The sequence below is a fragment of the Oncorhynchus nerka genome, linkage group LG20, assembly GCF_034236695.1.
Source record: "Oncorhynchus nerka isolate Pitt River linkage group LG20, Oner_Uvic_2.0, whole genome shotgun sequence".
Classification (NCBI taxonomy): Eukaryota; Metazoa; Chordata; class Actinopteri; order Salmoniformes; family Salmonidae; genus Oncorhynchus; species Oncorhynchus nerka.
Window position 1 is genome coordinate 35,718,187 of NC_088415.1, and position 22,178 is coordinate 35,740,364.

The window sequence follows — 22,178 nt, forward strand, 5'->3', positions numbered from 1 at the left end:
AACAATCAATAAACAACACAGTTTTATTATATTCCTATTCCAATTTTATGCTATTCTATTCTGCATAGAGCAAAGCAGGCCTAAGTGAAATAACACATTTTTATAAAAGATCATGTGTCATACATCCCTAAGCATAGCGGCAGCTGTTCCCAGTCTTGTTTGCTCTGAAAACAACTGCTCACATCCCCCCTGGGTAAGAAAGGTGTGCGCTATAAAGTAGCTTCTAGTATGTGCCAGATAAGTATGCGCCAACAGTACTGTTGGGCACCTACGGGAAGTGACTTTTTGCCTGCAACTTTCAGGCCTACCAGTAGCCTATCAGTAGGCAGTTCTAGTTGTCAAGGACATATTCGAAGCTGTTGCCAAAGCAGAGGCTTGTCACACAAAAACCGCAGAGGGTAGATCGGTCTACGCCTTTCCGGTTTAGAATTGGTCTATGGCTTTCTGGTTCTACCCACTAGACTTGAAAGCATATTGAATGACACATAACCCTATTCAAGATTGTCACAAGGATAGCTTTTGCACTACGTATGTAAAGTAATGTATGTAAATGTAAAGTCAATCCACACAGTAACAGTGAATCAGAACAACAGTTTAGGCAAAACCACCCTCATGCGACAACACAAATAATTATTTGTGTTATTTGAATTACTCAATCGAGTCTGCAAAAATGGAATGGATGGGTCTCTTGTGCTGGGCAGCAGGTTTAATACAGAGTGTTGGGGACTCCTTACTCCACCCACTCCATTCACTGCAATGCAATACACGTTATATGGGATACTTATTGGCTTGTAGAGAGACAACTTGTCTACCTGTCTCAGCTAAAATAGGGTGGAAAATATTCAGTATTGTCTCTACTAACTAAATATGGTTCGTTTTGGACGGGGACTGTGTAGTCCATACCCAGCAGCACTTCATTCTCCACCCCCTCCATATACCCCAATGCAATACACTGTAATAGACTATAATGGGTGGAGAAAGAAATGCTGCTGGGTATGTACTACACAGTCCACCTCCAAAACAAACCATTTTTCGTTAGTAGAGACCCTAATGAGTATTTTCCACCCCACTTTAGCTTGAAACAGGTAGAAAAGTTCTCTCTACAAGCTAACATGTATCTCACAAACAGTCTATTACATTGGGGTCTATGGAGGGGCTGGAGAACGAAGTGCTGCTGGATATGTACAACACAATGTTTTGATACCCTTTCCCAGATCTGTGACTCGACCAGTGGGAACCCGTCGTCCAGGGCAGGTGGGGCAGGGCCCCACATTGTGAGCTAAAAAAATCTATATATACAGCTCTGGAAAAAAATTAAGAGACCACTGCAAAATTATAATTTTCTCTTGTTTTACTATTTATAGGTATGTGTTTGGGTAAAATGACATTTGTTGTTTTATTCTATAAACTACTGACAACATTCCTCCCAAATTCCAAATAGAAATATTGTCATTTAGAGAATATATTTGCAGAAAATTACAACTGGTCAAAATAACAAAAAATATGCACTGTTGTCAGACCTCGAATAATGCAAAGAAAATAAGTTCATATTCATTTAAAAAAACACAATACTAATGTTTTAACTTAGGAAGAGTTCAGAAATCAATATTTGGTGGAATAACCCTGATTTTCAATCCCAGCTTTCATGCGTCCTGGCCTGCTCTCCACCAGTCTTTCACATTGATGTTGGGTGACTTTATGCCACTCCTGGCGCAAATATTCAAGCAGCTCGGCTTTGTTTGATGGCTTGTGACGATACATCTTCCTCTTGATCACATTCCAGAGGTTTTCAATGGTGTTCAGGTCTGGAGATTGGGCTGGCCATGACTGGGTCTTGATCTGGTGGTCCTTCATCCACATCTTGATTGACCTGGCTGTGTGGCATGGAGCATTGTCCAGCTGGAAAAAACAATCCTCTGAGTTGGGGAACATTGTCAGAGCAGAACGAAGCAAGTTTTCTTCCAGGACAACCTTGTACGTGCCTTGATTCATGCGTCCTTCATAAAGACAAATCTGCCTGATTCCAGCCTTGCTGAAGCACCCCCAGATCATCACTGATCCTCCACCAAATTTCACTGACTGACTGACGAGTTTCAGAAGAAACTTTTTTTGTTTCTAGCCATTTTGAGCCTGTAATCAAACCCACAAATGCTGATGCTCCAGATACTCAACTAGTCTAAAGAAGGCCACTTTTATTGCTTCTTTAATCAGGACAACAGTTCAGCTGTGCTAACATAATTGCAAAAGGGTTTATTTTATTTTCTTTCAAAGACAAAGGTTTCTTTTCTTTCAAAAATAAGAACATTTCTAAGTGACCCCAAACTTTTGAATGGAAGCGTATATATTTTTTGGGGGGGGGGGCTTGCATTTTTTGCATGTTATTTTGGCATTAATACATGTCACATATCAGTTTACAAACAGTGTAAAAATAATAATAATGATTTAGCTAATAAAGTCGCATACAAACATGGTCTATTTTTTGATTTCTTGAGAAAGGCAGCTCCAAAATGCAGGTGTTTCAGCCTAGCTCAGTGCATTCTGTGATGGTGGGGCAGCCAGCGGAAAATACGGAGCGTAGGTGTTGGTACTGTTCTCTAGTTGCGTCGTGATTGGCTTAGTGTTCTGTCACTCATTGGGACACTACGTCACTGCCAAGTCTAAGGGTAGAGCTCGAAAAGTCAAGCCCCTTGGGTGATGCCATAGAGTTACATTTGAAGTGCCCATCCAAGAAGGCTCAAGGTAATTGGCTACAGATAAAATGACGTCAAATCACGTTATATCTACAGAAGCTGTGATTGGACTGATCATGTCAACATCATAATTTAAATTTTTTTGCTAGCAGTCATCATCATGAATCAAGTTGACAATTTACTGGCAAATCCTTTTTAATCCTTGTCATGTGAAGAGAAATATGAAGAGAAATTATAGATAAAATGTATCAGTGATCATCGGCCATTGGACATAAACATTACACAACAAGTTGGAAATCGCAAATTCAACAATGAGTGGTTTGGAAAGAATGAGTAGCTAACTGCATGCATTGCAAAGCAATCACTAGCCTGCTATTCAGTGGAGAGGCTGTGGGGTTCCAAGTCTGGGATTAAGGGTCTCTTTTCCAAGTTTAAAATTATAAGCACTTAATAATGGCCATGCTGTCAAAGAAGCATGATTTGTGCTGCGCACAAAACAACTGTTGACTCAGAACTGTGAAATCTGTGAGTTCAAGACAACTGGGAACTTGGGGAAAGAACTAGCTCCGACTGAGAAAGTACGTTTTGAATGGTCTTCCAACTCGGTATTGTAAATCCGGAACTCGGGCCTCTTTCAAGAGTTACGACCTGAAGATCACTGACGTCATCATGATTCGACTTTGTTTTTTCCCCGCGTTCCCAGTTGACTTGAAAGCACCATAAATCCAGAGAATGCCAGACTTTGATGACAAAGTTTGATGACAAAATTTGCCCACGAAAAACTGCCGTGCCACCTTCCTGAGTCCAAAAATGTATTGTATGCTGCTGCATCAATGATGTAATATGCCAGGGAGATATGTATACTGTAGCTAAGAAAGTAATACTAAGTGTATTTTGCGTAGTAAGTTGTTGGTAGTCCATGTGCCTCACCCTAATAATTTGGTCTATTTTCCCCTCTTAATTTTGCCCACTGTTCTGACTTGGTGGTGCACATGTAGCCTATAACCTGTTTTAGATAAATGTTATCATCAAATATTGTAAGCGCTTTCATTGTCTACTTAAATCCCTTTATTTATCCTACTGTTCTGACTTGGTGTACAGGGACACCACTGTAAGAATGACGACCCATGTTCTGAATTCTGTCGCTGTACATTTCAAAAGAGCTGAACAAATAGTTATATTGACTACGTCCGTCCTAGCTCACTCATTGAGGTCTTAATCAAAATTACTGCCATAGTTTGTACATCTCAATCGTCAGTAGAAACCACATTTGTTTAAGCAAGTCAGCCATATCAGCTATGTTTTTTTAAAGGCAGTAAATGAGGCTGAATGAACAGTTTCGCTGCCTGACAAGGTATTCGCTGATAGCCAGGTGTAGCAGTCGACACAATCCTGTCTTGGCGCTCTACTGACAATTCCTTCAACCTCATGGCTTGGTTTTTGCTTTGACATGCACTGTCAACTATGGGACCTTATATAGACAGGTGTGTGCCTTTCCAAATCATGTCCAATCAATTGAATTTACCACAGGTGGACTCCAAACAAGTTGTAGTAACATCTAAAGGATGATCAATGAAAACAGGATGCACCTGAGCTCAATTTCGAGTCTCACAGCAAAGGGTCTGAATACTTATGTAAATGTAATATTTACATTTGACATTTTTTATAAATGTGCAAAAAAAAAAATTTAAATTGTTTTTGCTTTGTCGTTATGGGGTACTGTGTGTAGATGGATGAGGAGGGGGCGATTTAATCCATTTTAGAATAAGGCTGTAAATGTAACAAAATGTGGAAAAAAGTCAAGGGGCCTGAATACTTTCCTAGTGCACTGTATTTGGTTGGTAGAGATCCTACAGAGTATTCCCCATCCACTTTAGCTGAGACAGGTAGACATGTTCTCTCTATTTGTAAGTCGCTCTGGATAAGAGCGTCTGCTAAATGACTTAAATGTAAATGTAATAAGACAATATGTGTCCCATGTAGTCTATTACAGTGTATTTCATTGGGGTTCTATTTTGAAGGTTTCCTCCTTACCATACAAAAGTGACGTCATCGTTTGTGCTGCTGGCAGAATACTAGTCCGTTTGTCGTTCTTTACTTCCTCCAAGCGAGTCAATTTAAAAGTGCACTTCCCTATTTCGTTTTTTAGTTTCGCTATGTTCATGTAGTTGAAAGTACTCACTCATTCGAAGTAGTCCCAACTTGGAGAGAAGAAAAACAAAATGTTAACCTGCAGTTAGGAGACAACATCAGTCCACTTTTTCTACTAAATGTAACTTAGCTGCAAAATTGTGTCTTCATTGAGTTTTACAACCTTGCAAAGGGAAATACAGCCCTTAAAATTAGTTGGTAAACTCTACATTAAAGTTAGTTATGGCTGATACTGAGACCGTTGTCGCTGCGGGCTGCTTGGAAAAGTTGACGTGTTACGTGACGACTCGAAAAGGAACAATTCTCGCTGCAGAAATAGTAAGTTTGTTCCCTGTCACTGTTATAGGCAGACACTCACACAAAGAGTAGACTAGCGCTGTAAATTTGCCTGAATTTACTGCAATAGTAGTAGCCAAACTATGAATGGAAGGTCTGTTGTAGAAATATAATATCATTCCCTAGAATAGACCAATATAATGACATACTACTTTGTGTTGTTACTTTACTACACTATTTCTGCAACATATACAAATCTATGAGTATTTCCATGATGCTATACCATTGATTTGTTCATAGTATGATAACAAATTGGTCCATTTTAAATCTTTGAGACCGTTGTGTGGACTTCGAGGAACTGGACCTGGAATGAGAACCATGTGCTCTTGGGGTTGGGGGTCAGGCCAAGGGTTAGCCAAAGAGCTTCCAACGGTCACTTTTAATAAATCAAAGTATTTTTATATTTGAGATTCTTCAATGTAGCCACCCTTTGCATTGATGACAGCTTTGCACACTCTTGGCATTTTCTCAACCAGCTTTATGAGATAGTCTCCTTGAATGCGTGTCAATTAACAGGTGTACCTTTTTAAATGTACATTTGTGGAATTTCTTTCCTTAATGTGTTTGAGCCAATCAGTTGTGTTGTGACAATGTAGGGTTCGTATTAGGGTTGCATATTTTGGGGAATATTCAGAGGTGGAAACTAGAGGTCGACCGATTATGATTTTTCAACACCGATACCGATTATTGGAGGACCAAAAAAGCAGATACCGATGTAATCGGACAATTTTTATTTATTTATTTGTAATAATGACAATTACAACAATACAGAATAAAAGTGTTCATTCAAACTTAATATAATACATCAATAAAATCAATTTAGCCTCAAATAAATAATGAAACATGTTCAATTTGGTTTAAATAATGCAAAAACAAAGTGTTGGAGAAGAAAGTAAAAGTGCAACATGTGCCATGTAAAAAAAAGCTAACGTTTAAGTTTCTTGCTCAGAACATGAGAACATACGAAAGCTGGTGGCTCCTTTTATTAACATGAGTCTTCAATATTCCCAGGTAAGAAGTTTTAGGTTGTAGGAATTATAGGACTATTTCTGTCACGCCCTGGTCTAAGTATTTTGTGTTTTTCTTCATGTATTGGGTCAGGCCAGGGTGTGGCATGGAGTTTTTGTATTGTGGTGTGTTTTGTCTGGGGGTTTTGGTGTGTATGTTAGTGGGATTGTAGCTTAGTAGGGTGTTCTAGGAAAGTCTATGGCTGTCTGGAGTGGTTCTCAATCAGAGGCAGGTGGTTATCGTTGTCTCTGATTGGGAACCATATTTAGGCAGCCATATTCTTTGGTTGTATTGTGGGTGATTGTCCTTAGTGTCTTGATGTCCTGATTCTGTGTTCGTTTGCACCAGTTTAGGCTGTTTCGGTTTTCATTACGTTTATTGTTTTTTGTAGATATTGTATTTAGATTCGTGTTACGTTTGTTTATTAAAACATGGATCGTAATATACACGCTGCATTTTGGTCCGACTCTCCTTCACCATTAGAAAACCGTTACAATTTCTCTCTATACCATTTGTATTTCATATACCTTTGACTATTGGATGTTCTTATAGGCACTATAGTATTGCCAGTGTAAAAGTATAGCTTCCGTCCCTCTCCTCGCCCCTACCTGGGCTCAAACCAGGAACACATCGACAACAGCCACCCTCAAAGCATATTTTCGCTCCACAAAAAGCCGCGGCCCTTGCAGAGCAAAGGGAACAACTACTTCAAGGTCTCAGAGCAAATGACGTCACCGATTGAAATGCTATTAGTGCGCACCCCGCTAACTAGCTAGCCATTTCACATCGGTTACACCAGCCTAATCTCAGGAGTTGATAGGCTTGAAGTGATAAACAGCTCAATGCTTGAAGCACCGCGAAGAGCTGCTGGTAATTGCAAGAAAGTGCTGTTTGAATTAATGCTTACGAGCCTGCTGCTGCCTACCACCGCTCAGTCGGACTGCTCTATCAAATATCAAATCATAGACTTAATTATAACATAACACACAGAAATACACGCCGTAGGTCATTAATATGGTCAAATCCGGAAACGATCATTTCGAAAACAAAACGTTTATTATTTCAGTGATATACAGAACCGTTCCGTATTTTATTTCATGGGTGGCATCCCTAAGTCTAAATATTGCTGTTACATTGCACAACCTTCAATGTTATGTCATAATTATGTACAATTCTGGCAAATTAATTAAGGTCTTTGTTAGGAAAAAATGGTCTTCACACAGTTCGCAATGAGCCAGGCGGCCCAAACTGCTGCATATACCCTGACTGCTTGCAAGGGACGCAAGAGAAGTGACACAATTTCCCTAGTTATAAGAAATTCATTTTAGCAGGCAATATTAACTAAATATGCAGGTTTAAAAATATGTACTTGTGTATTGATTTTAAAGAAAGGCATTGATTATGGTTAGGTCCATTGATGCAACGACGGTGCTATTTTCGCGATTGCGCTTGTTAAATCATCACCCATTTGGTGAAGTAGGCTGTGATTTGATGAGAATGATATGCAACACAGGACAAGCTAGATAACTACACATGGTTGATGATATTACTAGTTTAACTAGTGATTATGTTAAGATTGATTGTTTTTATAAGATAAGTTTAATGCTAGCTAGCAACTTACCTTGGCTTCTTGCTGCACTCGCGTAACAGGTAGTCAGCCTGCCACACAGTCTCCTCGTGGAGTGCAATGTAATCGGCCACAATCGGTGTCCAAAAATGCAGATTACCGATTGTTATGAAAACTTGTAATTGGCCATTCCGATTAATCGGTCGACCTCTAGTGGAAACTTTCCGTGGTAATATATGGGAATTAACGGGAATATATGGGAATTAATGGAAATATATGCAAATGAATATTAATACCATTTAAATATAGATGTTTTTTGCATTGGATATATTTACCATATATGGAGACAAACATAAACCTTTTACCTTATCATAAGTAGACAATACACAATTGCAAATGATTAAATCCTTCCAATAGAATTTAAAACTATTTAGCTACGAATTTAACTTTAATTAAATGAGTTGACTCTTCACATGGGATGATTTCACTGAACAACAAAAGAAAGGGAATATTGAATGATCCCCAATGATCCATCGCATTTCCAAAAAACGGTTTCAACATACATCTGTAAAATCATAGTCTAACAACTAAAGCTTTGGATGTATTCCTCTCAGGCTTCCATGTTTTCTCTTTGGACCTCCTCAATGTCCACCTCTTGAACATCAGACTCTCGGGCCTCATCTTCACTGTCACTTTCCAACCTTGTTGAGGATGGCTCGTGGTCAGGCTCAAAAAGCTTAAAATTTGCCCGGATGGCCACCAATTTTTCAACCCTTGTATTGGTCAGCCTGTTGTGTGTGTGTGTTCCCAAACAAGGACCAGTTGTGCTCTGAAGCGGCTGATGTTGGTGGGATTTGGAGGAGGAATGAGGCAACAGGGGAAAGAGCCTTAGATCCACAAAGTCCCTTCCACCAGGTGGCTGATGAGATATGTTGGCACGACTGCCATATTGTATCTCCGTCCCAAAGTCCTTGCTTGGAAGTGTACTTCTGACTGCCAAGAACCTTGCCCTCATCCAGGCCAAGGTGGCGAGACACGGTAGTGATTACACAAATCAAATCCAATCAAATGTATTTATATAGCCCTTCGTACATCAGCTGATATCTCAAAGTGCTGTACAGAAACACAGCCTAAAACCCCAAACAGCAAGCAATGCAGGTGTAAAAGCACGGTGGCTAGGAAAAACTCCCTAGAAAGGCCAAAACCTAGGAAGAAACCTAGAGAGGAACCAGGCTATGTGGGGTGGCCAGTCCTCTTCTGGCTGTGCCGGGTAGAGATTATAACAGAACATGGCCAAGATGTTCAAATGTTCATAAATGACCAGCATGGTCGAATAATAATAATAAGGCAGAACAGTTGAAACTGGAGCAGCAGCATGGCCAGGTGGACTGGGGACAGCAAGGAGTCATCATGTCAGGTAGTCCTGGGGCATGGTCCTAGGGCTCAGGTCCTCCGAGAGAGCGAAAGAAAGCGAGAAGGAGAGAATTAGAGAACGCACACTTAGATTCACACAGGAGACCGAATAGGACAGGAGAAGTACTCCAGATATAACAAACTGACCCTAGCCCCCCGACACATACACTACTGCAGCATAAATACTGGAGGCTGAGACAGGAGGGGTCAGGAGACACTGTGGCCCCATCCGAGGACACCCCCGGACAGGGCCAAACATGAAGGATATAACCCCACCCACTTTGCCAAAGCACAGCCCCCACACCACTAGAGGGATATCTTCAACCACCAACTTACCATCCTGAGACAAGGCTGAGTATAGCCCACAAAGATCTCCGCCACGGCACAACCCAAGGGGGGGGGGGGCGCCAACCCAGACAGGATGACCAACCCACTCAGGTGAATCACTCAGTGAATCAACCCACTCAGGTGACGCACCCCCTCCAGGGACGGCATGAGAGAGCCCCAGTAAGCCAGTGACTCAGCCCCTGTAATAGGGTTAGAGGCAGAGAATCACAGTGGAAAGAGGGGAACCGGCCAGGCAGAGACAGCAAGGGCGGTTCGTTGCTCCAGAGCCTTTCCGTTCACCTTCCCACTCCTGGGCCAGACTACACTCAATCATATGACCCACTGAAGAGATGAGTCTTCAGTAAAGACTTAAAGGTTGAGACCGAGTTTGCGTCTCTGACATGGGTAGGCAGACCGTTCCATAAAAATTTAGCTCTATAGGAGAAAGCCCTGCCTCCAGCTGTTTGCTTAGAAATTCTAGGGACAATTAGGAGGCCTGTGTCTTGTGACCGTAGCGTACGTGTAGGTATGTACGGCAGGACCAAATCAGAGAGATAGGTAGGAGCAAGCCCATGTAATGCTTTGTAGGTTAGCAGTAAAACCTTGAAATCAACCCTTGCTTTGACAGGAAGCCAGTGTAGAGAGGCTAGCACTGGAGTAATATGATCAAATTTTTGGGTTCTAGTCAGGATTCTAGCAGCCGTATTTAGTACTAACTGAAGTTTATTTAGTGCTTTATCCGGGTAGCCGGAAAGTAGAGCATTGCAGTAGTCTAACCTAGAAGTGACAAAAGCATGGATGAATTTTTCTGCATCATTTTTGGACAGAAAGTTTCTGATTTTTGCAATGTTACGTAGATGGAAAAAAGCTGTCCTTGAAACGGTCTTGATATGTTCTTCAAAAGAGAGATCAGGGTCCAGAGTAACGCCGAGGTCCTTCACAGTTTTATTTGAGACGACTGTACAACCATTAAGATTAATTGTCAGATTCAACAGAAGATCTCTTTGTTTCTTGGGACCTAGAACAAGCATCTCTGTTTTGTCCAGGTTTAATAGTAGAAAGTTTGCAGCCATCCACTTCCTTATGTCTGAAACACATGCTTCTAGCGAGGGCAATTTTGGGGCTTCACCATGTTTCATTGAAATGTACAGCTGTGTGTCATCCGCATAGCAGTGAAAGTTAACATTATGTTTTCGAATAACATCCCCAAGAGGTAAAATATATAGTGAAAACAATAGTGGTCCTAAAACGGAACCTTGAGGAACACCGAAATTTACAGTTGATTTGTCAGAGGACAAACCATTCACAGAGACAAACTGATATCTTTCCGACAGATAAGATCTAAACCAGGCCAGAACATGTCCGTGTAGACCAATTTGGGTTTCCAATCTCTCCAAAAGAATGTGGTGATCGATGGTATCAAAAGCAGCACTAAGGTCTAGGAGCACGAGGACAGATGCAGAGCCTCGGTCCGATGCCATTAAAATGTCATTTACCATCTTCACAAGTGCCGTCTCAGTGCTATGATGGGGTCTAAAACCAGACTGAAGCATTTCGTATACATTGTTTGTCTTCAGGAAGGCAGTGAGTTGCTGCGCAACAGCCTTCTCTAAAATCTTTGAGAGGAATGGAAGATTCGATATAGGCCGATAGTTTTTTATATTTTCTGGGTCAAGGTTTGGCTTTTTCAAGAGAGGCTTTATTACTGCCACTTTTAGTGAGTTTGGTACACATCCGGTCGATAGAGAGCCGTTTATTATGTTCAACATAGGAGGGCCAAGCACAGGAAGCAGCTCTTTCAGTAGTTTAGTTGGAATAGGGTCCAGTATGCAGCTTGAAGGTTTAGAGACCATGATTATTTTCATCATTGTGTCAAGAGATATAGTACTAAAACACTTGAGCATCTCTCTTGATCCTAGGTCCTGGCAGAGTTGTGCAGACTCAGGACAACTGAGGTTTGGAGGAATACGCAGGTTTAAAGAGGAGTCCGTAATTTGCTTTCTAATGATCATAATCTTTTCCTCAAAGAAGTTCATGAATTTATCACTGCTAAAGTGAAAGTCATCCTCTCTTGGGGAATGCTGCTTTTTAGTTAGCTTTGCGACAGTATCAAAAAGGAATTTCGGATTGTTCTTATTTTCCTCAATTAAGTTAGAAAAATAGGATGATCGAGCAGCAGTAAGGGCTCTTCGGTACTGTACGGTACCGTCTTTCCAAGCTAGTCGGAAGACTTCCAGTTTGGTGTGGCGCCATTTCCGTTCCTTCAGAGCTCGGGTATTTTCTGTGTACCAGGGAGCTAGTTTCTTATGAGAAATGTTTTTAGTTTTTAGGGGTGCAACTGCATCTAGGGTATTGCGCAAGGTTAAATTGAGATCCTCAGTTAGGTGGTTAACTGATTTTTGTCCTATGGCGTCCTTGGGTAGACAGAGGGAATCTGGAAGGACATCAAGGAATCTTTGTGTTGTCTGTGAATTTATAGCACGACTTTTGATGTTCCTTGGTTGGGGTCTGAGCAGATTATTTGTTGCAATTGCAAACGTAATAAAATGGTGGTCCGATAGTCCAGGATTATGAGGAAAAACATTAAGATCCACAACATTTATTCCATGGGACAAAACTAGGTCCAGCGTATGACTGTGACAGTGAGTGGGTCCAGAGACATGTTGGACAAAACCCACTGAGTCGATGATGGCTCCGAAAGCCTTTTGGAGTGGGTCTGTGGACTTTTCCATGTGAATATTAAAGTCACCAAAGATTAGAATATTATCTGCTTTGACTACAAGGTCCGATAGGAATTCAGGGAACTCTCAGTGAGAAACGCTGTATATGGCCCAGGAGGCCTGTAAACAGTAGCTATAAAAAGTGATTGAGTAGGCTGCATTAGATTTCATGACTAGAAGCTCAAAAGACGAAAACGTCTTTTTTTTTTTTGTAAATTGAAATTTGCTATCGTAAATGTTAGCAACACCTCCGCCTTTGCGGGATGCACGGGGGATATGGTCACTAGTGTAGCCAGGAGGTGAGGCCTCATTTAAAACAGTAAATTCATCAGGCTTAAGCCATGTTTCAGTCAGGCCAATCACATCAAGATTATGATCAGTGATTAGTTCATTGACTATAATTGCCTTTGAAGTAAGGGATCTAACATTAAGTAGCCCTATTTTGAGATGTGAGTTATCATGATCTCTTTCAGTAATGACAGGAATGGAGGTGGTCTTTATCCAAGTGAGATTGCTAAGGCGAACACCGCCATGTTTAGTTTTGCCCAACCTAGGTCGAGGCACAGACACGGTCTCAATGGTGATAGCTGAGCTGACTACACTGACTGTGCTAGTGGCAGACTCCACTATGCTGGCAGGCTGGCTAACAGCCTGCTGCCTGGCCTGCACCCTATTTCATTGTGGAGCTAGAGGAGTTAGAGCCCTGTCTATATTGGTAGATAAGATGAGAGCACCCCTCCAGCTAGGATGGAGTCCGTCACTCCTCAGCAGGTCAGGCTTGGTCCTGTTTGTGGGTGAGTCCCAGAAAGAGGGCCAATTATCTACAAATTCTATCTTTTGGGAGGGGCAGAAAACAGTTTTCAACCAGCGATTGAGTTGTGAGACTCTGCTGTAGAGCTCATCACTCCCCCTAACTGGGAGGGGGCCAGAGACAATTACTCGATGCCGACACATCTTTCTAGCTGATATGCACGCAGAAGCTATGTTGCGCTTGGTGATCTCATAGGCCTTGTTGATCTCTGCACCAGTGCAAATACCTTCTGTCGTCCAAGGTCATTGATGACTGCCTTCAGCTCATCTGCAATGTAGAGACTGGTGTGTCTGTTGTCCCTTGTGTCTGTGCTGTTGTAGAGTACTGGTTGAGGGGTGGAGAGGGTGTAGTTAATTGTTCCTTGCCGACGAACATTCAACCACCCATCAGAGTTGATTGCAATACAGTCTGCTCTCTCTGATTTGCTTGACCTTCACTTGAACTCTGTTGAACTCTGCATCCAGCAAATGAGTAGATAAAGCATGTCTGGTTGGAGGGGTGTATGCTGGGCGAAGAACTTTCAGTAATCTCTTCCAATACACATTGCATGTTTGCATCAGAGGTGAACCAGTTGCATACATAGCTCGAGAAAGATATTAATCAGTATTTCTGACTACGTTCCTCCATTGAGTCAAAAAAACTTCTGATTCCATGAGGACCATGAGCTGTTTCTATCGATAAGGTGTCTGATTCATCATTTTCACCTCGAATAGAAGTAGAGGGACTTTTGTCAGAGGTTGCTTATTGTGAACGCTGAGGGAACTTTATGCACTTGGCCAGATGATTCTTGCATTCTTCACATATGATTTGGCACAGTATTTGCAAATGTACACAGCTTTTCCTTCTACATTAGCTGCAGTAAAATGTCTCCAGACATCAGATAGTGCCCGTGGCATTTTTCTGTATAGATTAGAAAAGAAATAGAAGAAAAAAACAATTCCATTTCCATGTACAGATAAATAATTAAGCGGTTAGATTAAACAACTTCTTTGTAAGATAAATGTTTTAAAATAAAAAATGTATGGAAACAGGTGAATTAACACTCCTCAGTTAGCAGGCTAAACCCCACATGGTAGCAAAAACTAACGAGCGGAAATTGTTAACGAGTTAGAAATGATTTAAACACACTTTGCTCTAGGCTATTTACTAGTTTACAAAAATCAATGTATGTCATATAAAATATATTCACCCCACCTAGTATTGTAATCAAAACTTTCCAGAAAGCCTGTAGTCCTTGGCTCAGACAGTGTGGTGGTGTGGGCTTATTAGCATCTCATTAGTGTGCAAGATCTTGAGAATCAGTTGTACATGTGATGGAAGAGTGCACTGCACATGTGATGGAAGACTGCACCGTGCATGCAGAGGGTTGCAATTCCATTGAATTGGGGATAGTTGAACCAAAATATGCTACAAGACCTAGAATTGCCTTATGTGTATCCCACAAAGAACAGCTCAAATAAGCAAAGAGATGACAGTCCATCATTACTTTAAGATGTGAAAGTCAGTCAGTAACTTTGAAAGTTCTTGAAGTGCAGTAGCAAAAACCCATCAAGCGCTATGACGAAACTGGCTCTCATGAGGACTGCCACAGGAAAGGAAGACCCAGAGTTACCTCTGCTGCAGAGGTTACCTTCATTAGCGTTAACCAGCCTCCGAAATATCAGACCAAGTAAATGCTTCAGAGTTCAAGTAACAAACACATCTCAACATCAATTGTTCAGAGGAGACTGTGTGAATTTGGCCATGGTCAAATTGCTGGAAAGGAACCACTACTTAAGGATACCAATAATAGGAAGAGACTTGCTTGGACCAAAAAACACGAGTAATGGGCAATAGATTGGTGGAAATCTGTCCTTTGGTCTGATGAGTCCAAATTTGAGATTTTTGGTTCCAACCGCCATGTCTTTGTGAGAGGCAGAGTAGGTGAACGGGTGATCTCTGCATGTGTAGTTCCCACTGTGAAGCATGGAGGAGGAGGTGTTATGGTGTGGGGGTGCTTTGCTGGTGACACTGTCACTGATTTATTTAAAATTCAAGGCACACTTCACCAGCATGGCTACCACAGCATTCTGCAGTGATACGCCATCCCATCTGGTTTAGGCTTAGTGGGACTATCATTTATTTCTCAACAGGACAATGACCCAACACCCCCCCCAGGCTTTGTAAGGGCTATTTGACCACGAAGGAGAGTGATGGAGTGCTGCATCATTTGACCAGGCCTCCGCACTCACCCTACCTCAATCCAGTTGAGATGGTTTGGGATGAGTTGGAAAAGCAGCCAACAAGTGCTCAGCATATGTGGGAACTCCTTTAAGAATGTTGGAAAAGCATTCCAGGTGAAGCTGGTTGAGAGAATTTCAAGAATGTGCAAAGCTGTCATCAAGGCAAAGGGTAGCTACATTGAAGAATCAAATATATTTTGTTATTTGTTTCACCATTTTTTGGTTACTACATGATTTCATATGTGTGATTTCAAAGTTGTGATGTATTCACTATTATTCTACAATGTAGACAATAGTACAAATAAAGAAAAACCCTTGAGTGAGTAGGTGTGTCCAAACTTTTGACTGGTACTGTATGTAAAGGCACTCCAGGAACAGACATATCTGAACATCATTAAGAATCAGGTCTTAAGGCTTCTCTGTGGTGTTTTTATAGTTTCAAACATCCTGCACACAGTAGACCCCTTTTTATGTGCTCTACATCCTTGAGGTGTATTGTAGGTTCGTGGGTGTCCTCTGGCGATTTTGTTACCCATGTAAGTTTAGTGGAGAGATCCATCCCACTACTCTGGTGGAGGTGTTGCATGAATTCTGATGGTCTACGGGTTGTCATTGTCCTAAAAAATCAGCACTGACTAATCTCTAAAGATAAACAGTAATGTGTTTAACAGGTGTTCTGTTCTAAAGGAGGTGGGAACTCACAGGCTGAGTTTTCTCATTGAATGGAAAATAACAGAATGAAATTCAATTCTAGCGAGTTCTAGAGTTGTAGAGTAGTCAGTGTTTTGCCACACGTTAAGAGTCAGTGCTTTGCAGAGGTAATGGAAATTTCAGATGATACGTGAGGTTCCTGCAGCCAGGGACAGGGAATGCAGGAATCGCTTAGCTTGCAACGCTACATGGCCTGGTTTAACATTCCAGGATTATTTCACATCTCGCAGGTCAGGTGGATGATCCCCTGTGGAAGATCACAACAGCCTAGGAGAAAGTATGAAGGTCACGGGACAAGAGATAGTGGGTGTTTCAAATAGTTTACATGCTATAGTTTACATAGAGCTTAGAGAGGATGATCATGTGATGAGAGATAAACAGGAGGACAACTCCTGCCAGGCTTAGTCAGTTAGGAAATACTCATTTCATATAATTTCCTGGCCCAGTGTTTTCATAGTAACCCCATGTACAGTAAAGAATTGGCCTCTCTCTGATGCTATGGTACATGGCTTCTGAATTTAAATTGGCTATCGGTGTCATACTCCGAAACATGCATTCATCCATGATCTTAGACTCAGTGGTGGATAATTGACAACCATACTCTGCATGCTTCAGATCACACATGCTAAACGTGTTTTTCCACCTCTACAAAGTAGCTTTGAGTTGACATTTGAGACTAACTCCACTCCATCCTTCGAATCTGACATGATTGGTCTTGAACATGTCTTTGTGATAGCTACTGCCGGAAGTCAAAGTGAAACACACCCAGGGAGAAATTGCTTCCATGCAAGCTGAGTAACAAAGTCATTGCAGTAGTTCTGTATTTATAACAGTACCTATTATTATAAATGAAGTAGACACTGGTCTTTTGCATCTCATAATGTTCACAGAAGCTAGTCCCAGCAGATTTTTCCCCCTGGCATTTTTTTGTGTGAGCGCGTGTGTTTTCATTTCTCTGTGATATGGATTGCCACTCTGCTACTGCTTCTAGTTTGTTAATGGCTGTAATCATTGATGAAATGTTTGTCATTTCCTCATAGTTTAGCGTAAGAAGAACTGCTCTTAACTGGGTATTTCAGAGTTGTTTATCCTGTGGTGTAACAGTGAGGTGTCACAAATGGATGTGGCAGTTTCACCATTTAAGAATTACAGTTTCAAAGATCTTTCTTTTTTGAGGATAAAAAATATCAACCCCAAACCTGGGGTCTTAGTCAGTGTGACATAAACTACTAAATTGATTGGCATAAATGCCTACACAAGAATCAAAAAGGGTTCTGTCCCCATTGCAGAACCCTTTGAAGAACCTATTTTGGTTCCATGTAGAACCCTTTTTGGGTTCCATGTAGAACCCTTTCCACAGAGGGTTCTACGTGGAACCCAAAAGGGTTCTACTTGGAAAGAAAAAGGGTTCTCCTTTGGAGGACAGCCGTAGAACCCTTTTGAAACCCTTTTTTCTATGTTGTTGTTTCGTGTGATTTGGGACAGGTTTTGCTGTTTGCGTCACCACAGGGTCTTTAACCCCACATAGACTGTGAGTGGGTTTATTGTGTCAAATATTTCAAATATTTCTACGCAGGCTGCTTTTTCCGTCTTCTTCCTCTCTCTCTCTCCCCAATATTAATTTTCTGTCCTTTTTCTTTCAGCTCATCAGTTTAATCATCATAATCTGCTATGCTGCGTCATTTAATGGAGGATATTATGTGGTGCCCATCTGTGAGATGGTGTCCGCCATCATCTTCTTTGTCGTCTTCATGATGGAAATGGACAAGTCCATTCAGGGGGTCAACTGGGTCTGGAGTGTGAGTACAGTGTATGTTTACACACACACACACACACACACGCACACAAATACAGAGAGACACAGGGAGAACGAGAAGCACACAGACACAAATTAAAGATGCATTCAAATCAAAACTAACAGTAACACAAGGACTTTCCAAGTGCCTTTAGAAGGACAATCATTCACTAATGTTGGTCTCCTACCAGGATTTTTCCGTGCTGCTATTGGTGCAGCCCTGTACACCATCACCTCTCTAATCTGTGTGATTCGTGGAACAGGGAACAATGCCCTTATTGCCGGAGGGGTGAGTCAAATGTCTAACCAGCCTGAGATTTTTTAACAGATACAAATGAAAGCATCTCAAATGACTTACTTCTTCAGCTCTCAAATCCTTCAGCCCAATTCATCACTGAAAGTAGAACTTGGTGGTTCGATTATGTTTAGATTAAACGTTATTCCATTCCCTTAGGTGTTTGGCCTGCTGGCTGGGATCCTGTTTGCCTATGACGTCTACACCATCATCCTTGTCATCAAGAGCAACAGGCAGGATACAGCAGCGCCCACTGGTGGGTATTTTGAGTAAGGCTGCAGCTTTGCTGGGAACTACAGTTTGGAATTTGACATTTTCTTTGTTTTGGTCCCTGCTTTGTTTACAGATGTTTAAGCCCTCGAATATAAACCCCATCTTAGTCATTGAAAGAAAATTACATTTGTGCAGGACGAGATGACAATGAAGAGAGAAAGAAGTGCAGCAGATTGGAATGAAGTTTGATTCTCAAATGAAGAGATTAATAGCAGAAATGAACCAATGTTAGGGTCAGAAGAGAGAAACATCTACTGTACTATCTATGGCTGACACAGAGAGGATAATGTTATACTGCACTGAGATCATTATGTTCAAAAGAACCATGTAAATTCCAGGAGGGATTCCCTTGACAACCGCTGTTCCAGTCTCGGTGTACAATTCTACCGTCCCATTGTTCAATCTTTAGTCTGGTGAAAAAGGGAAATATGTCAATATTATGCAGCATAAGGAGGTGGAAAGCTCTGGAAAGTTCACACTAGGACATCGTTTATTTTCTGATCTAATGAACTATTGTGTAAAACAGATGTCTGTGTTGAGTTACATCCACTGCTAAAGTATTGGTTTGTATTAGAAATTAGATTGTAGCATTACATTTATAGAGGTGCTCAGATGAATATAACATCATAATGTAACATCAATAGTTTTGGTACAAATGGCATTCTCTCTCTCTTTGTCGTCACAATTTCACCTCAGCGTCATAGCCCTCTCCATAACCGACTGTAATATATTAAAAATGTGCTGGTTGAATTAAGCCAAATTTTGCTTGCACTTAGGCCTTGGTTTAATCAGATCGAGTGTTAACCGGCATAGCGGATGTTTTGACATATGTTGGAGGTGTCACTGCAGTATGAGCTGACAAATAGGTGAGAGGCTGCTCTTGTGTGTCACAAACCACTTCCTTCCTTATTAATCCTACTGAGTTAGAAGTTCAAAACGGCGATAGAAAGTGTAGGTCAATGCATGTTTTCATGTTCATTTGGATGGTGGGGATTTGTAGCCTATCAGTCAAATCGAGATATAGACAATGGAAACATCAAGCAGTGTTTGAACTTGTAAAGTGGCTGCATGGGATTTGTCGGTTTCATTGCATCCAATAGCATGGTCCGAGATAAACTAACACAAGGAGCCGCTTGTGGATTTGACAGCTCTAACGCAGTTCCATCTCCGACACACCAAAACACCGCTATGCGGGTGTCTGCTAGTACGTATCTGCTATAGAATCTAGCCCATTGTCAATTCACCTTAATTGGGGAGGACGGGCTCTTAGTACTGGCTGGCACAGAATAAATGGATTGGTATTAAACTCAAACACATGGTTTCCATGTGTTCGTTACCATTCCATTCACTCTGTTACAGCGATTATTATGAGCCGTCCTCCCCTCAGCAGCCTCCTGTGCTGGAAACATTTGTAGTGCCTTAGTTGCATTGGTTGTTGTTTTTGCCTCTTTTTTTCTACTTACCTAGCACTGTAAGGCCTACTGGCCACAATTAACCCTGCACTCATAGTAAGGTTTGATGTTCATTTGCCACCAAATAACTTCTCATGAGTACTCTTGCCATAGGAAAATAATGGGACAACATGTTTTCATTATCCTGGTTTTGAAATAATCTAATTCAGGTCAAGTTTGTTGCTTACCAGTTTTTCTTTGTGTTTTTTTAACCAATGATAGATAAGATATTTTAATGAGATTTAATGTTGTACAAGATAAATGTTACCTCAGTTAGTGCCCCCTTGTTAAAGTATTTAGACAGTTTGTATGCAGTTATAGTAGTAAACATTAATATTTTTATTATAGACTTGTAGAAAAACAACTGATTTTAGAATGAGCAATTAATGAAATTAATTAGCAAAGAAGGGCATTTGATCACTTGTGTGGTTGCATTTCAGGATGCCTATGTTATTGTAATATCTTTTGTGAATGTTATCTCAAATATAAAGTACATTTCTCAAGGAAGAATTTGGCCTTAATGTTTTATATCGAACAGGTTTTTTATTCATACTTTTGTGTGTGTTTCAAATATTGAGGCATATACACAATGCTTTGCGCAATAAAAGCAAGTTATTATACAATTAGGAACCTCTCTAATAACTGTGTCTGCACATTGTATAATCTCATTGTTGTTATATACATAGTACTTTCTAATGACTGTGTATACTGGTTTGTGACACTCACAAGTTCAAGGATCTGAGTGCTCTCTCTTAAACTACCACTAGATGGAAGCAGCTGCACTCTAATTGGAACTTGACCAGGGCTCATTCTGTACTTTTGTATTTGTTCTCACACAGGACTAAATGCAATAAAAATCGAATGCTGCAAAATACTACGAATAATTACTAATGTTTGTTTAGAATTTCACTTGACCTAGATAACATATTTTGTTTCATTTTCAGGGAACTAGGTCAACAAAACACCCTTTCACTATGAGTCTTTGGTTGATCTGAACCCCCTCAGTAAAATTAGCAGATGTACAGCTAATTTCCTGCAATTCTAAAAATGTTTTGCTGGCATGGGCAAATTGACTGACATAACAAGAGAGAAATTGCTGATGCACAACCACATTTTGATATTGCACCTTGTGTATTCTACTATTCTAACTCTCAACATGAAGTTGAGACCCCGACTGAGTTCCGTTCTTTGAAATTGCCCATCCCCCATCTACAGTCTAGTCGGAGCAGCCAGATAGAGGAAAATCTATGTTCACAAAAATATAATTGCAGTCACAACTCCAAATTGTCATTCAAAAGGCTTCCTCAAGCTGTGAACATGTAGGAATTGTTTTGGAGTCTGTGACACCAGTGTACCTGAATGCAGGTGATAGACCAAATGGGATTCAAAACCACAGACCTTTTTGAGGATTACATAAGGCCAACATTGGGAAAAGTTTTGGTATTCTTGGCCGATTTGAATGTTGACATGGTGTGTCACGCCCTGGTCGAAGTATTTTGTGTTTATCTTCATGAATTGGGTCAGGCCAGGGTGTGGCATGGGGTTTTTGTATTGTGGTGTGTTTTGTCTTGGGGTTTTGGTGTTGGTATTGGGATTGTAGCTTAGTGGGGTATCTAGCAAAGTATATGGCTGTCTGGAGTGGTTCTCAATCAGAGGCAGGTGTTTATCGTTGTCTCTGATTGGGAACCATATTTAGGCAGCCATATTCTTTGAGTGTTTCGTGGGTGATTGTCCTTAGTGTCCATGTTCCTGTCGCTGTGTTAGTTGACACAAGTATAGGCTGTTTCGGTTTTCGTTACGTTTATTGTTTTGTAGTGTTTGTATTGATTCGTGTTTACGATTGTTGAATAAACATGGATCGCAATCTACACGCTGCATTTTGGTCCGATCCTTGTTCCACCTCTTCGAGGAGGAGATAGAAGAGAACCGTTACATTGTGTCCATAATGCCACTCATTTAAATTGATTGTCCATTATTCGTTTAGTGCTCCTGTCATTAAAAAAAAACAGTGGGGAGTCACAATCCATTGGACATACAAGAAAGACTGGAAATGAATCCCTGATGTTGTGCTTGTTCCAAACAGAACAGGGCCCAGTTTCCCAAAAGCATTTTAAGGCTAAGTTCATCATTGGAACCATATAGATCCAATAGTATCCCTATTGTTTGAAAATGAACTTAGCCTTTTGGGAAACTACCTGATAAGGTCAGGTCACCTTGTATTTGCTTTTCTGTGAGGGCCTATTCTCCAGTGCTTTAGGTTCCAAGGATTCTGACATGTTACAGCAGTGTGTAGAAGGGAGATCCCATGATGTGAGAAATGTGCAGGAGGGCATAGTCAGAGGGAGTGTACAGTTGGGATAGAGAAAGCACTGTGTGTCAACTGTGGGGGTGCCGATGCGTGGGATGGA

At 41.0% G+C, this 22,178-nt stretch overlaps 1 long non-coding RNA gene across 2 annotated transcripts; it reads left to right on the plus strand.

Annotated features, from left to right (window-relative positions):
• The first annotated feature begins 4,779 nt into the window (after window positions 1-4,779).
• On the plus strand, window positions 4,780-20,644 carry LOC115102375 (uncharacterized). 2 transcript variants are annotated; one of them, XR_003859447.2, is made up of 5 exons: window positions 4,780-5,159; window positions 17,600-17,766; window positions 17,943-18,040; window positions 18,206-18,302; window positions 18,393-20,644. It is a non-coding gene; the product is annotated as an uncharacterized LOC115102375 (long non-coding RNA). The 2 variants fall into 2 exon arrangements; XR_003859446.2 differs by having other exon boundaries at window positions 4,783-5,159; window positions 17,600-17,755.
• Window positions 20,645-22,178: the final 1,534 nt, after the last annotated feature.